Source organism: Onychostoma macrolepis, chromosome 03, assembly GCF_012432095.1.
Source record: "Onychostoma macrolepis isolate SWU-2019 chromosome 03, ASM1243209v1, whole genome shotgun sequence".
Lineage (NCBI taxonomy): Eukaryota > Metazoa > Chordata > Actinopteri > Cypriniformes > Cyprinidae > Onychostoma > Onychostoma macrolepis.
In genome coordinates, this window is record NC_081157.1 from 53903672 (window position 1) to 53919220 (window position 15549).

General features: G+C 41.8%; 1 protein-coding gene and 1 long non-coding RNA gene across 2 annotated transcripts in view; both read right to left on the minus strand.

The window, feature by feature from the left end:
* The window catches only part of LOC131535842 (zinc finger protein 501-like), a 515807-nt gene that overhangs the window by 44399 nt on the left and 455859 nt on the right, over positions 1-15549 (minus strand). The gene's annotated exons all lie outside the window — the stretch shown is intronic.
* On the minus strand, positions 3323-4495 carry LOC131536611 (uncharacterized). Its single transcript, XR_009270027.1, has 3 exons — positions 4420-4495; positions 4278-4321; positions 3323-3402 (listed from the first exon to the last, which is right to left on the minus strand). It is a non-coding gene; the product is annotated as an uncharacterized LOC131536611 (long non-coding RNA).

The window sequence follows — 15549 nt, forward strand, 5'->3', positions numbered from 1 at the left end:
TTGCAACTGATGCTTCTTTGCTTCTCTTGTAAGCAGAGATGGTACCGGCACCTGTTATTAAACTGGTTCAGTTATGGAAAACAGCTGGGGCGAATGAATCAATAATGAGATGAGTGGAGTTTGGGGAATTGAATCCGGGAGATAGTGACCTCTGGTTGTGAGAGGGAGAAAAGCAAGGCCCGGACTCCTGACAACTGTATACTAACTACTGTGTGTTGGTGTGTATGTAAGTGTTATGGTTAGCATTAATTAGCGTGTGCTCTGCTATCAACAAAAAGCAAAAGATAGAAAACATGCAATGTTTTTTTATGTTCCTTATGTGATCTTTAACATTACAGTTGTATGTTTTGATGTTTTATATTTTGTGCCACTTCATTTTAATTGATTTATGTGTTTGAGTTAACTCGGATTTGCAGATACTTTGCACAAGTACAGTTGGTGTAATTATTTTGCAAAGTATGCTTTAAACATTGAGGAAATTCTAAACTTATAACATTTGCATTCATGTAAATGCAACATAAATGAATATGAATTATGTACAATTCATTTTAGAGGAGTGCGGAAATCTAATAATTTAAAAATCCTGTTTCTGACATTCTTTTTCTTCCACAGAAAGATATATGAAGAAGAATTCAAGAAGTATTCGTAGCAGTTTGCAAGACTCAGGTTCAGGTACCCGAACTGAACACTAAGTCAATGGGTGCTCTACCTTATTGCAGAGGTTTCTTCTATTTGCACATCTTCATTTGCACATCTATTTCTTCTATTTGCACATCTTCATCACAAAGTTTTTTAAATTCGCCATCAATATTAGGAATAATCTGTTGTATTTTTTCAAAAAACTAATTACAATCTGTTTGAGAAAAATTGGACGAATACAAATCCTTATAAAACTTAAAGATTTCATTACTTATTAATTTAGGGTCAGCAATTTCTGTGTCGTCAAGTATCAATGATAATATAGCATTTTTAGTTTGCCTTCTTCTTTCAAGTCTGTAGAAATATGCAGTGCTCTTCTCTCCCTCTTCAGTCCACCTGGCTCTGGACCTAATATAGGCACCCTCTGCCTTTCTAATATACATGCTGTCTAATTGTGTTTGTAGTATTAACATATGATTTTTATCTTCTTCACTTAAAACCTCTTTACTACAATATTTATTTATTTGATGAATAATATTACATTCATCCTGCCTTTTGACCTTTGCTAACATTTTACTATAATTAATGGAAAACTCTCTAATTTTAAATTTAAGGTATTCCCATCTATTTACATGAGAGGAAAATGTTGCATCCTTTGTAATTTTTTTAATTAAATATTTTATCTTATTACAAAAACTTTCATTAAACAGTAAATTCGCATTAAATTTCCAATAATCTTCCTTGAAATCTCAACTATTGGTTTAAATGAGATGGCAATACTACAATGGTCTGTAAGCGGAGCGGCCGAGAGCATTCCTTCACATAAGTCATCAAGTGATCTGACGCAAGCCAAAAGTCAATTCTAGATTTACTTGAAGAACTGGAGTTCATCCATGTATACTGTTTGCAAGAGGGATTAAGATGTCTCCATACATCTAACAGACTTCATTTTAAACATAACTGAGAAGTCAGTGCGTTAGGTTGAGTAGTAGGCCTACATTTAGATGGGTATCGATCAATAACCTCCTCTGGAACAATATTAAAATCTCCACCCAAAATAATATTATCAGTTGGATATAAAGTTCTTAATTCTACAATCACATCTAGAAGCTCTGAGAACAAACGCTGATTATGTGACATACTGTTATACCCGTATATATTAATCAAAATAAAAAAAGACCTCTTCAATATTCAACACGAGCACCACGCAATGCCCATTCAAATCCACACGAGCTGTAATTATCTTTCCAGGAGATTTGTTAAACAAAATCGCCACTCCGGCTGAACGGGTAGTTCCATGACTAAATACAATTTTTTTCTCCCCATTGATTACTCACAATTATACTACGGGGCCGTTGAATGCTTGAATCTGATTGGCTGACGAACGTTCTAAGGTGTGCAATTATTTTCAGGGAACCTCACGGCGAATGTAGTTCCAGGCAGCTCTTGACCGCATTACATGACCATATCACTTCGCCAAATGATTTCTGTTATTTCAAAGCTCTTACAACAGCAAAATAACCAACACCCACAACGATACTGGCCAAATAAATACATATAGTAATCAAAAGGATAAAAACGACAGATCATGTCCATGTTTTTGCCACACAATTACGCTTTATTATGAACGGAAAGCACATACTCTATCTCTCCCGCTCTCTCTCCCTCACAGACCGCACACATAACAGTTTGCACACACACTAGCATACATCAACCCAGTCTCATATAAAAACGTACCCTGACTACGTTGGTCCAAAGTGCAAAACGTAGAGGGGTTACAATAACGGCCCTTGAATTGTATCACTGTTACGTTTTTTTTTTTTTGCCTATTCTTTTCCTATTGTTTTACGTCCAAGTCACGTGACTTTCAAGATTCCGGCCGTGAGAACAAAAAACATGGCGGACATTTCTCTCATTTTTTGTGAAAATATCAATATTTTGAGTTAGTTTCTGCATAAAAATAAGTTTTGATTACATTTCTAGCGAGAAATATATATTTTATTTTCATAATATTCACTCAGTGAATGTACACAATCACTCGCTTGCTCGTTGTTGTGAAGATTTTTCAGATCTCGCCAGAATAATGTGAAACTGCAACGTTTTGGTTGCTATGGACGCTGCTATCGGTGGATGGATGGATGGATGATTTCGCTCCGTCTGACGGATCAAACCCTCGCCCACTATATGCGTTGCGTCTGAGGTTGATTTGCTGATCAACACATTAATCCATGACAGCGGGAGAAACTAATGTTGACAAAGTGACGAGTTACGAAGAAGTACTTTTAGCTTGGAATCAATGTTAGTCCAAGAATATGGACTGGCGTGTTATTTGTGGTATTACTCCCCGACCACGATATTTCACTAAATATCCAGGCAGTGTTCCACTGATGACGTTTCTTATGACATATTCAGTGCTGCCACCACGTGTGTGGTCTTAGTATTAATTTATTTCTGGTGTATGATCAAGTTTTTCTCTGCATGGAGGTTAATTAATTGTATTTATATTATTTGAAGTATGCAATATCTATCTATCTATCTATCTATCTATCTATCTGTGAAGGAGAGAGATGATCTGTCAAGCTTTTGCAAACAGCATGTGTTCTCTGGTTTTCTACAAAGTGGGAGTCTTTCAGGCTTTTGAATTTGTTTTAATATACTGTAAACAACATACACATAGCTTATGGAACAAAACAATGGGATTGAACATTTCCTTAATTCGTGGTGTTCTCCTCCGTCACCCACTGTGGCGGCCAAGTTTTCTCACTATAATAAAAAGAGATTGTTATTAATTTAGGTCTTTACATCAGCCATGAATTAAATTCAAAACAAACATGACAAGGTTAAGGGCAATGAGGAACAGCAAGCCACCCCTTCATTCAGTAGGTTTATAAACTTACAGTAACCTGATAACAGTAAATACCTGCCTATGGTAATATTTTGGTTAAGGTTTGAATATGCATTACCTACGGTGTAGCCGTTTATTTGAAATCATATACCTCTGCTCTGAAGGTATCCATTGTAAAAGACCTCTGCAATTTGTTGAACAATAATAATCTTGAAAATTTGGTCATGAAAGACCTCCCAAGTCTTTGGACTTTTGTAAATGCCTTTAACCAATGTGTGTTACTTTATCATCCCAATGTCAACATCTAATTAAAATTCAATGTGAAGAAAAAGGAAATCCTTGCTCAGAATAAATTGGTGATTATGTCCAACATATGTCTCTCAATTATGGCAGTCAGGTTTATCTGCCTTAAAGGTCCCATGGCATGGATTATTTCATTATTTTATAATGTTTCCTGGGGTACCCTTATAATGTTAGTATGTTTTTTTAGTTCAAAAATTGTCATAATTTAGAAATAAAAGTCATTTTTCCTAGCCTGATTTTAGCCTCTGATTTGAACGCTCTGTTTGAAGCGGCATGTCTGCTGTGAGACCTCATTGTAAACGCCCACTCCTGTGAATGGCTGACATGCTTGCATATGAAATAGTGAGCATTAGATGTGGAACTCTCTCGAAGAGTGCCCAAGGACACTTTAACACACTGAGCCACAAATACAAGCCAAGGCTATTACTTTAAGTTTTGAAGTACTAAGAATTAGGCTATTCCAATCAAAACTATGATAAATTGTACATACCAGAGTGAACAGGGCTCCCATTCCACCAACTTCATTTGGATCCCCTGAAAAAACATCAAAGTTAGGGGGTTAAGGGGTTTCCAGTTGGGGTGCTGCAATTCCACTGAGTACATCTAAGACTTTTAATTATTGTAAAGCTAACCTTCTGCTTTTTGCAGCGGATCACCCTCTTCACTGGGTAGTAAGGTTCCCCTTCTAGGATCCCATGGTTACATTCTGAAAGACCAAAAAAAGTACATGAGTTTGACCTCATACATCTTCATCAATGAATTAAAAAACAGGCAACACATGATATATTTATGACTTAAGTATATCTGGCTAAGACAAAATAATCACTGTATTTGAAGTCTGATTTGAAATGGTGAAATGTAAATCTAGGAAAGCTTAATAACCTTTGGGTGATTTTTTCCCCCCTCAGTTTCTTCCTTGTAGACATGTCTGAGGCTGCAGAATTCTTCTGCTTCTTTTTACTGTTTGCAGACATATCTGTTGAGATTAAGGAAATGTATCTGTGAAGAGCTGTTATTACAATGAATACTGGTCTAAATACCTTTATTCCAATAACAAATATATAATATCACATTACAATTGGAAAGATATAGATTGTAATCTTTTGCAGGGCACTCATTGAAATACATGGAAATTGTTTAACCATATGCTGTATGGTCACTTCTTCGCTCTACCAAGGGTTATAGACTACAAGATGTACACACAGGTGACCAATTGAAGGAAAAGCCTGGAAGATGAGGGGAAAAACAATGAATGTAGATCCTCCTACACATATTACCTTTATCCTATAACCTCAATATTGTTGGGAGATGTGTCTTCCAGACTGATAATGCTTCAATTCACAGAGCACAGTGTCTCACAGAATGATTTACTAAGTATGAAGATTTTGTCAATCTGATTCAATGGGTTTTACAAACCCCATTTTCAATGAAGCTGGGTCAACTGTAAAACGAAAATAAAAACATAATACAACGATTTGCAAATCATTTTCAACCTATATTAAATTGAATACTCTACAAAGACAAGCTGAAAAAATATATAGTTTTTTAGCTAATATTAACTCATTTTGAATTTGAGGCCTGCAACATACTCCTAAAAACCTGGGACAGGATCAGGACTGGGAATGTTTGGAACATTCCACAGGTGAACAGGTTCATTGAAAACACGTGAGTGTCATGATTAAAAGGGGCATCCCGGAATTCATTCACAAGCAAGTCATCCTTGGTTGTGAATGACTGAGCCTTCTGGGGATGCTATGTGATGGTGGGAATCACTACTGTAAAGGATATTAACGTGGGCTCAGGAACACCTTGGAAAACAATTGTCAGTTAACACAGTTTGTCACTACTACAAGTGCTATGAGTGCGGTCCACATTTGAAATAGTTTTTGGAAATCATGGACGTCGTGTTCTTTGGGATAAAGAGGAAAAGGACCACCCAGATTTTTATCAGCGCTAAATTCAAAAGCCATGGGGGTGTGTTAGTGTCCATTGCATACCCATGCCCCATGACATTCAAAATGAGTGAATCTTTGCAAACAAACAATAAAGCTTTTCAGTTTGAACAATAAATATCTTGTCTTCGTTGTATATTCATTGAATATAGGAACTTCACTGGAACAGGGGTTTGTATGATCATCAGAGGCCTAATTTATAAGTGTATAAACACATATAAACAAACTGAGAAATAAGAAACTGATTACGATGACAGAAATCCACGCTCACCACAGAATATGAAAGCTTGCTAAGTTACACCATATTTTGAGTTGATTATCATTATTTCATGGCTTGGTTAAATTCTAATGTAGAATGCGGCCTGTTATTTCTTGATAACAGACCACTGCTAAGTATAACACACCCGTTGCCATGAAAAACAGAGCGTTGCCATTGACACGGTGTTCTTTAATGGAAGCAATACAATCGTTTTAAAATCAATAAACTCCTTTTTAAATCAATATTTTGTGTCAAATTATTGATTTATTTGGTAGGTAGCCATGTAATAAGCGGGATAATGTATAGCGAGGCGGTTGTTATAGCGAATACAACCCCTTCAGGCTGATTCAAGTCCCGATCAGCCTTTCGTGGTTGTATTCGCTATAACAACCGCCTCGCTATACATTATCCCTTATTTAACAGAAACCAGCATAGGACGGGAATTGTTACAGCCATGTATTTTGATGTGTGTGTGTGCACATACTGAGCTTGTCCATATACACAGTAGACCGAAGTGAATTCTATACAGCTAAAAATGAGGCACCAAAGACCTGCAGCAGACTTTGGATGTGCAACATTGCTCTCCATCATCATCAGTCCTACTAGATTGAAGCTGTTCTGGTGGCACATTGTGGCCGATACCACCTCAGTAATTCACTTGCCAAAAGTTTGTTTTTGTTTCAGCATCTGTCAATCATCCTGTCAGAATTTTGAAACGTTACATTTCCCTTTAGTAATTTTTGAAAGGCAAGTTATCCAGACCTACATATAACAGTAGTGACTGGTATAACACCTCAGAAGTCACCTCACACTAATCAGTCACTTGTTTTTTTTGTTTTTTCAAATTTAAATACATTTCCTTATTTAGAGTATTATTTCAGTTTAAGAAGGAGAGACAGATTAAATGTTTAACATGGTTATCATGTATACCATGATTAAACAACATATGAAAAAGAAACACGACTAGCAATTGAATCATGATTTATATGCTATTTGAAAATATCAGCAGAACTTACCGCGTTTCTGCTGAGGTGGTTCTGTGATGGGTAGGATGGGAGGACTGGTGGTTAGCTGGATGGTGGACTGGACGGGAGGAGGGCTGGTGGTGGACTGGATGGGAGGAGGACTGGTGGTGGACTGGATGGTGGACTGGATGGGAGGAGGACTGGTGGTGGACTGGATGGGAGGAGGACTGGTGGTGGACTGGATGGGAGGAGGACTGGTGGTGGACTGGATGGGAGGAGGACTGGTGGTGGACTGGATGGGAGGAGGACTGGTGGTGGACTGGATGGGAGGAGGACTGGTGGTGGGCTGGATGGTGGACTGGATGGGAGGAGGACTGGTGGTGGACTGGATGGTGGACTGGATGGGAGGAGGACTGGTGGTGGACTGGATGGGAGGAGGACTGGTGGTGGAATGGATGGGAGGAGGACTGGTGGTTAGCTGGATGGTGGACTGGATGGGAGGAGGACTGGTGGTGGGCTGGATGGTGGACTGGATGGGAGGAGGACTGGTGGTGGGCTGGATGGTGGACTGGATGGGAGGAGGACTGGTGGTGGAATGGATGGGAGGAGGACTGGTGGTGGGCTGGATGGTGGACTGGATGGGAGGAGGACTGGTGGTGGGCTGGATGGTGGACTGGATGGGAGGAGGACTGGTGGTGGACTGGATGGTGGAATGGATGGGAGGAGGACTGGTGGTGGGCTGGATGGTGGACTGGATGGGAGGAGGACTGGTGGTGGGCTGGATGGTGGAATGGATGGGAGGAGGACTGGTGGTGGGCTGGATGGTGGACTGGATGGGAGGAGGACTGGTGGTGGGCTGGATGGTGGACTGGATGGGAGGAGGACTGGTGGTGGGCTGGATGGTGGACTGGATGGGAGGAGGACTGGTGGTGGGCTGGATGGTGGACTGGATGGGAGGAGGACTGGTGGTGGGCTGGATGGTGGAATGGATGGGAGGAGGACTGGTGGTGGGCTGGATGGTGGACTGGATGGGAGGAGGACTGGTGGTGGGCTGGATGGTGGAATGGATGGGAGGAGGACTGGTGGTGGGCTGGATGGTGGACTGGATGGGAGGAGGACTGGTGGTGGGCTGGATGGTGGACTGGATGGGAGGAGGACTGGTGGTGGACTGGATGGGAGGAGGACTGGTGGTGGAATGGATGGGAGGAGGACTGGTGGTTAGCTGGATGGTGGACTGGATGGGAGGAGGACTGGTGGTGGGCTGGATGGTGGACTGGATGGGAGGAGGACTGGTGGTGGACTGGATGGGAGGAGGACTGGTGGTGGAATGGATGGGAGGAGGACTGGTGGTGGGCTGGATGGTGGACTGGATGGGAGGAGGACTGGTGGTGGGCTGGATGGTGGACTGGATGGGAGGAGGACTGGTGGTGGGCTGGATGGTGGACTGGATGGGAGGAGGACTGGTGGTGGGCTGCTGGTTAGTAAAACCTAAATGGTACAAAAAGAGGAAATTATTCACCTCCTGTAATAAGAACAAATGTCCCCACCTCAGTAATTCACTTGCCAAAAGTTTGTTTTTGTTTCAGCATCTGTCAATCATCCTGTCAGAATTTTGAAACGTTACATTTCCCTTTAGTAATTTTTGAAAGGCAAGTTATCCAGACCTACATATAACAGTAGTGACTGGTATAACACCTCAGAAGTCACCTCACACTAATCAGTCACTTGTTTTTTTTGTTTTTTCAAATTTAAATACATTTCCTTATTTAGAGTATTATTTCAGTTTAAGAAGGAGAGACAGATTAAATGTTTAACATGGTTATCATGTATACCATGATTAAACAACATATGAAAAAGAAACACGACTAGCAATTGAATCATGATTTATATGCTATTTGAAAATATCAGCAGAACTTACCGCGTTTCTGCTGAGGTGGTTCTGTGATGGGTAGGATGGGAGGACTGGTGGTTAGCTGGATGGTGGACTGGACGGGAGGAGGGCTGGTGGTGGACTGGATGGGAGGAGGACTGGTGGTGGGCTGGATGGTGGACTGGATGGGAGGAGGACTGGTGGTTAGCTGGATGGTGGACTGGATGGGAGGAGGACTGGTGGTGGACTGGATGGGAGGAGGACTGGTGGTGGAATGGATGGGAGGAGGACTGGTGGTGGAATGGATGGGAGGAGGACTGGTGGTGGACTGGATGGGAGGAGGACTGGTGGTGGAATGGATGGGAGGAGGACTGGTGGTGGGCTGGATGGTGGACTGGATGGGAGGAGGACTGGTGGTGGACTGAATGGTGGACTGGATGGGAGGAGGACTGGTGGTGGACTGGATGGGAGGAGGACTGGTGGTGGAATGGATGGGAGGAGGACTGGTGGTTAGCTGGATGGTGGACTGGATGGGAGGAGGACTGGTGGTGGGCTGGATGGTGGACTGGATGGGAGGAGGACTGGTGGTGGGCTGGATGGTGGACTGGATGGGAGGAGGACTGGTGGTGGAATGGATGGGAGGAGGACTGGTGGTGGGCTGGATGGTGGAATGGATGGGAGGAGGACTGGTGGTGGGCTGGATGGTGGACTGGATGGGAGGAGGACTGGTGGTGGACTGGATGGTGGAATGGATGGGAGGAGGACTGGTGGTGGGCTGGATGGTGGACTGGATGGTGGACTGGATGGGAGGAGGACTGGTGGTGGAATGGATGGGAGGAGGACTGGTGGTGGGCTGGATGGTGGACTGGATGGGAGGAGGACTGGTGGTGGGCTGGATGGTGGACTGGATGGGAGGAGGACTGGTGGTGGGCTGGATGGTGGACTGGATGGGAGGAGGACTGGTGGTGGGCTGCTGGTTAGTAAAACCTAAATGGTACAAAAAGAGGAAATTATTCACCTCCTGTAATAAGAACAAATGTCCCCTTTTTCCTAGCAGGGACTGTGGTCCATAAGTAAACGTCCAGTACATTTGTCTTTTGTATTCTTCTGTCTATAAATGCTGCCCTATGGACTATATGCTCTCTTTAGAACTGACGCGAGGCTGATTTTGTACTCTGGTGCAAATTGTAGGATCTCATTATCTCATGTGAAGTGGAGATATGTGTTTATAGTTTTTTGAAGTTTAATTGAGAAATGCCTCTTGCTGTTGACTCTTTTGCTATGTATGGGATCATGTGGATCACTGACTAGTAAAAGAAACTAGGTCTGCAAACAACGGTTATTTTCATAATCTGTCGACTATTTTTTTTTTTTCAATGATTCGATTAGTTGTTTGGTCCATAAACCATCAGAAAATGTAAAAAAATGCTGACCAGTGTTTCCCAAAGTCAAAGATGATCAAAGATCAAGTCAAATATATATATATATATATATATATATATATATATATATATATATATTCATTCATATGTAAGACTCTGAAAGCAGAGGATTTTTTTATTAAACAATTATCAAAATTGTTGGTGATTAATTGTATAATTGATTAATAATCTCAAATATCAATTTATTGTCGCAGCTCTAAAAGAAACACCTATTGGATAAAGCAAAGACCAAATTTGATGAAGCAACAGATGAATAGCTATTTTTGGCCCACTGTGGTTTGTCCTGTGACAGTGGTACCAAGAAAATCCCCAACTGTAATTGCTGTGTCACATTTATTTTTATGTTGACTGTGGAGTAAGATTTTAAATAATCACACACACTTACCATTAATTAACAGTTCATAGAGAGCCTTCATCCTGTCAAGGCATTTTTCAGAATGGTCTGACAGCTGCCATTTTGGCTGGAGGACTTGTGCGGACCAGGTTTTCTGCTTCTTTGTTTTCTTTCCAATGAAGACTATGGCCTTGTACCCCAATGTGTTTAACTTTTCAACCTGAAAATAAAGATATATATTATATAATATATACAGAAATATAAGCAATTATAAATGTCTTAAACATTGTGGGCTAAAGATGTTAAACACATACCAAGACAGATGCCTCATCAATAACATGAGAGGTGGTTTGGTTTTTGTTTTGGTTTTTTAACCACGTCTCCTTTCTGTCCTCAAATTTCTTACGTTTTTTTGCCAGTCTTTGCTTTCTTGGCTGTACTGACTGGCAATATTTGCAGGTCTTGGTGGCCACACCAATAGCTGCTTTGCAGCCCACACAGGTTGTTATTGTTGACTGTTATGTTCTTTGGATTAAGTGTTTTCGGTTTCTTACTGGGGACTCTAATTTTGAAAATTACCTGACTAAGCAAGGGAGCAGCCATTTTTGGTTCAGTTTGCTCAACTCTCTCAGACTGTAAGCTCCATGTGACTGCTGCTTCAGTTTTCTTTAATGTTCATGCCTTCGAAAGCATTGTCAGTAAGTAATTTTTGTAAAATGTGTAAATTGAGGATATTTTCTTTATTTTCTATGCTATATTGGTAATAATTAAGTGTTTTATACACCAATTGCTTAACTGGTAACTCTGCTCTGTTAGCCTGTATATTGTGTATATATTTTACATTCTGTTTACTAAAAGTACTTTATTTGTGTATTGTTTTTGATAGTTTCACTCTCCTTTGAAGCATATTGGAGTAAACATCAGGAGTTTTTCGAAAACTACACCCTGACTCCAGTCTTTATTTGAAGGGAGTTTGGCTTGCTGCTAAATTGTGTTCATACATATGGAAACACACAAGGAGAGCAGTATAGTGAAATGACATAAACTCAGCTGGCTGAATATCTTAGCAGAAGCATACAGCAGCAAGTAGCGAGCATCATGGCTGAAAAGTATCCAAAAGAGATCACACCAGAGAAGATACAAAATAAAGGTAACAAAACATCTGACGCATCCTCTAAAAGTTCCATAAGGACTTCAAGGTCTTCAAGATCTTCAGTTGGTGTTGCTGCAGCACGTGCTAGAGCTAAAGCAGAGGCTGCACGAGCACGTGTCACTTTTGCAGAGAGAGAAATTGCAATTAAGGTGGACACAGCCAGGCTACAAGCTAACTTGGAAGCCCTGCATCTGGAAAAAGAGGCTGCAGCTGCAAGTGCAGAAGCAGAAATATTAGAAGCAGCAGCAGAGTGTGAGGATGAGGAGCCATATGAAAGGAAAAGTCACTCTTCATCAGCCCAAAGCACAGAAAAACGTGTTTGCGATTATGTCAGGGACCAAGCTACATATCTCAATGAGCAGGCCAACTTAGCCACAGATCCGCCTCATGATTGCAAATCTGAACCAGATCAAGTAACGGATCAGAACCAGTTTACCCCTCAAACTGAACCAAATATAGTGCATGTGAATGATAGCCAGTATGTCGTACTTGATGCATGTTCTTCATCTTCATCTCTAAGAGTGCCAAAACTGCAAAAGGTAAAACTCCCAAGGAACACGAAAGAGGAGTCAATAGAAAAACCAGTCAGCAATAAATGGCAGCAAAAGTGCAGTGGTGCATTAAGATATTTGCCACAACACTCAGAAACTTCAGACATGATGGACCTAGTGAAATTTCTTGCACGTCGTGAGCTGGTGAGTAGTGGTTTAACACGCTTTTGATGATCGCCCTGAAAGTTACAGAGCCTGGAGGTCCTCTTTTATCAACACTATCAAAGACTTGGGTCTTACAGCCAGTGAGGAGCTAGACTTGTTGTCAAAGTGGCTTGGTAAAGAATCTTCAGAATACGTGAGACGTCTCAGAGCAGTTCATATAGGAAACCCAGACACAGCCTTGAAAATGGTCTGGAACAGACTTGATGAATGTTACAGCTCACCTGAAGTAATCGAAAGTGCACTGTTTAAGAAGTTAGACAGTTTTCCCAGGATTTCAGGTAAAGACAACCTCAAACTAAGAGAGCTCGGAGATCTTTTAATGGAGCTGCTCTCAGCCAAAGAAGACGGCTATCTACCAGGATTAGCTTACTTGGACACCGCCGAGGCATCAGACCCATTGTTGAAAAACTGCCATATTCCTTACAAGAGAAGTGGATTTCTCAAGGCTCAAAGTTTAAGGAAGAATTTGGTGTCACTTACCCTCCTTTCTCGTTCTTTACTCAGTTCATTTGCAATCATGCTAAAACACGAACGATCCAAGCTTTGCCTTTTCCAGTAGTTACCGCCCACAGTATGAAGGACTCACTGTGAAACATACTAACTTCAAGACACCAGTGTCGGTACACAAGACTGACATCTCTCATAGTACATCTCAAGATAAAATGCCTTCTAGAGACGATCCAGCTAAATTCTGTCCAATCCACAACAAACCCCACCCTTTAAGGAAATGTCGAGGCTTCAGATTGAAAACAATCAACGACCGAAAAGCATATCTAAAAGAACAAGGGATCTGCTTCAGGTGTTGCTCATCATCATCACACTTCGCTCGTGATTGCAAAGTCATTCTAAAGTGTGATGAATGCAACAGCGACAGTCACAACTCAGCTCTGCATCCTGGTCCACCCTCATGGACACCAAAAACCCAAAGTCATTCATTACAGCATGGCGGGGAGGGTGCAGGAGAAATTCCGACAACACAAGAAGTGAGCTCCCTTTGCACTGAAGTTTGTCACGGCCTTTCCACAAAATCTTGCTCCAAAATCTGTCTTGTCAATGTGTTTCCTGAAGGTCATCCTGAGAATGCGGTAAAGATGTCTGCTATGCTCGACGATCAGAGCAACAGATCTCTGGCCAGATCAAGATTTTTTGACATATTCAACATCAATAGCATAGCATCTCTTTACAGCCTAAAGACATGTGCAGGGTTGATTGAGTGTTCAGGAAGAAAAGCAAATGGCTATCGGATTGAAGCAGCAAACGGTGGAATTAGTCTTGCTCTTCCAACACTTATTGAATGTGATGAAATACCCAACAACCGCGATGAAATTCCGACACCAAGCCGCTCTCCATCAACCTCACCTCAAGCATATTGCATCTGAAATCCCAGCTCTGGATCCTGAAGCCCACATCCTCCTGCTGCTTGGACGAGACATGCTCAGAGTTCACAAAGTGAGGAAACAAATTAATGGCCCAAACAACACACCTTTTGGTCAAAAACTGGACCTAGGATGGGTTTTGGTTGGGGAAGTATGCTTAGGAGACGTGCACAAGCCCAGTGTTTCCAGTTTCAAGACAAACATCTTAGAAAATGGAAGACCCTCACTGTTTATTCCTTGTACAAGTCACGTACACATTAAAGAAAAGATCACCAGCAACTTAACAGCTCTGCATACAGCTCATGACTTTGAAACCCACTGGAACACGAACAAAGATAATCTTGGCCAGACTCTATTTATAAGATCAGAGAATGACAATAAGTCTGCACTCTCCAACGAGGATGAAGTCTTTCTAAAGATTATGGAGAAAGAAGCTTTCCAGGATAATTCCAACAGTTGGGTGGCACCTCTCCCCTTTAGGTCTTCACGACCAGTTCTTTCAAACAACAGAGAACAAGCTTTAAGCCGCCTCTTCCTTGCGACGTACACTAGAGAGGAAGCCAGATATGAAAGAACAGTTTGCAACCTTCATGCAAAAACTATTCGACAGTGACCATGCAGAACTTGCAGCTCCACTACCAAAGGGAAAAGAATGCTGGTACTTACCACTATTCGGAGTCTATCATCCCAAAAAACCTGATCAGATCAGGGTAGTATTTGACTCCAGCGCGCAGCATGAAGGTATCTCTCTCAATAATGTACTCCTCACCGGACCAGACCTTAATAACAGCCTCATTGGTGTCTTGATGCGCTTCAGGAAAGAGTGTGTAGCAGTGATGGCAGACATACAACAAATGTTTCACTGTTTTGTTGTGAGAGAAGATCATAGAGACTACCTACGCTTCCTATGGTATCGTGATAATGACCTTAACAAGGACATTGTTGAATACAGGATGAAAGTCCACGTGTTTGGCAACAGCCCTTCCCCGGCAGTAGCAATTTACTGCCTAAGACGAGCAGCAGAGAAGGGTGCTCCGCAACACGGTCCAGACACCAGACACTTTGTGGAACGTGGATTCTATGTGGATGATGCATTAATTTCCTTGCCAACTGAAGAGGAAGCGATAGACCTACTGAAGAGGACACAAGCATCCCTCTCTGAATCAAACCTGCGGCTGCACAAAATTGTATCCAACAGTCTTCATGTACTCAAAGCATTCCCAACTGAAGATCATGCAAAAGAAATCAAAGACCTCAATCTCAGTGGAACAACTATGCCTACACAACGCAGCCTTGGTCTGAATTGGGAAACTGCGACTGACACATTTACGTTTAAAGTATCAGTCAACGACAAACCATTCACACGCCGTGGTGTCCTGTCCATAATCAACAGTCTCTTCGATCCTCTTGGTTTTGTGGCTCCTGTCACTATACAGGGGAGGTTTTTACTCCGAGAGCTAACCATTGAAGGAATAGACTGGGATGAACCACTGTCACAAGAGAAACGCGGTGAGTGGGAAACATGGAGACATTCGTTGAAAGACTTGCAAAACCTTCACATTCCTCGTCCTTACACACCCAACTCTCATTCAGAAGCAAGTCACAAAGAAATCTGTGTTTTCTCTGATGCATCGACAAAAGCCATCGGAGCTGTAGCCTATCTCAGGGCAGTAGGTGGAGATGGACAGATCAGCA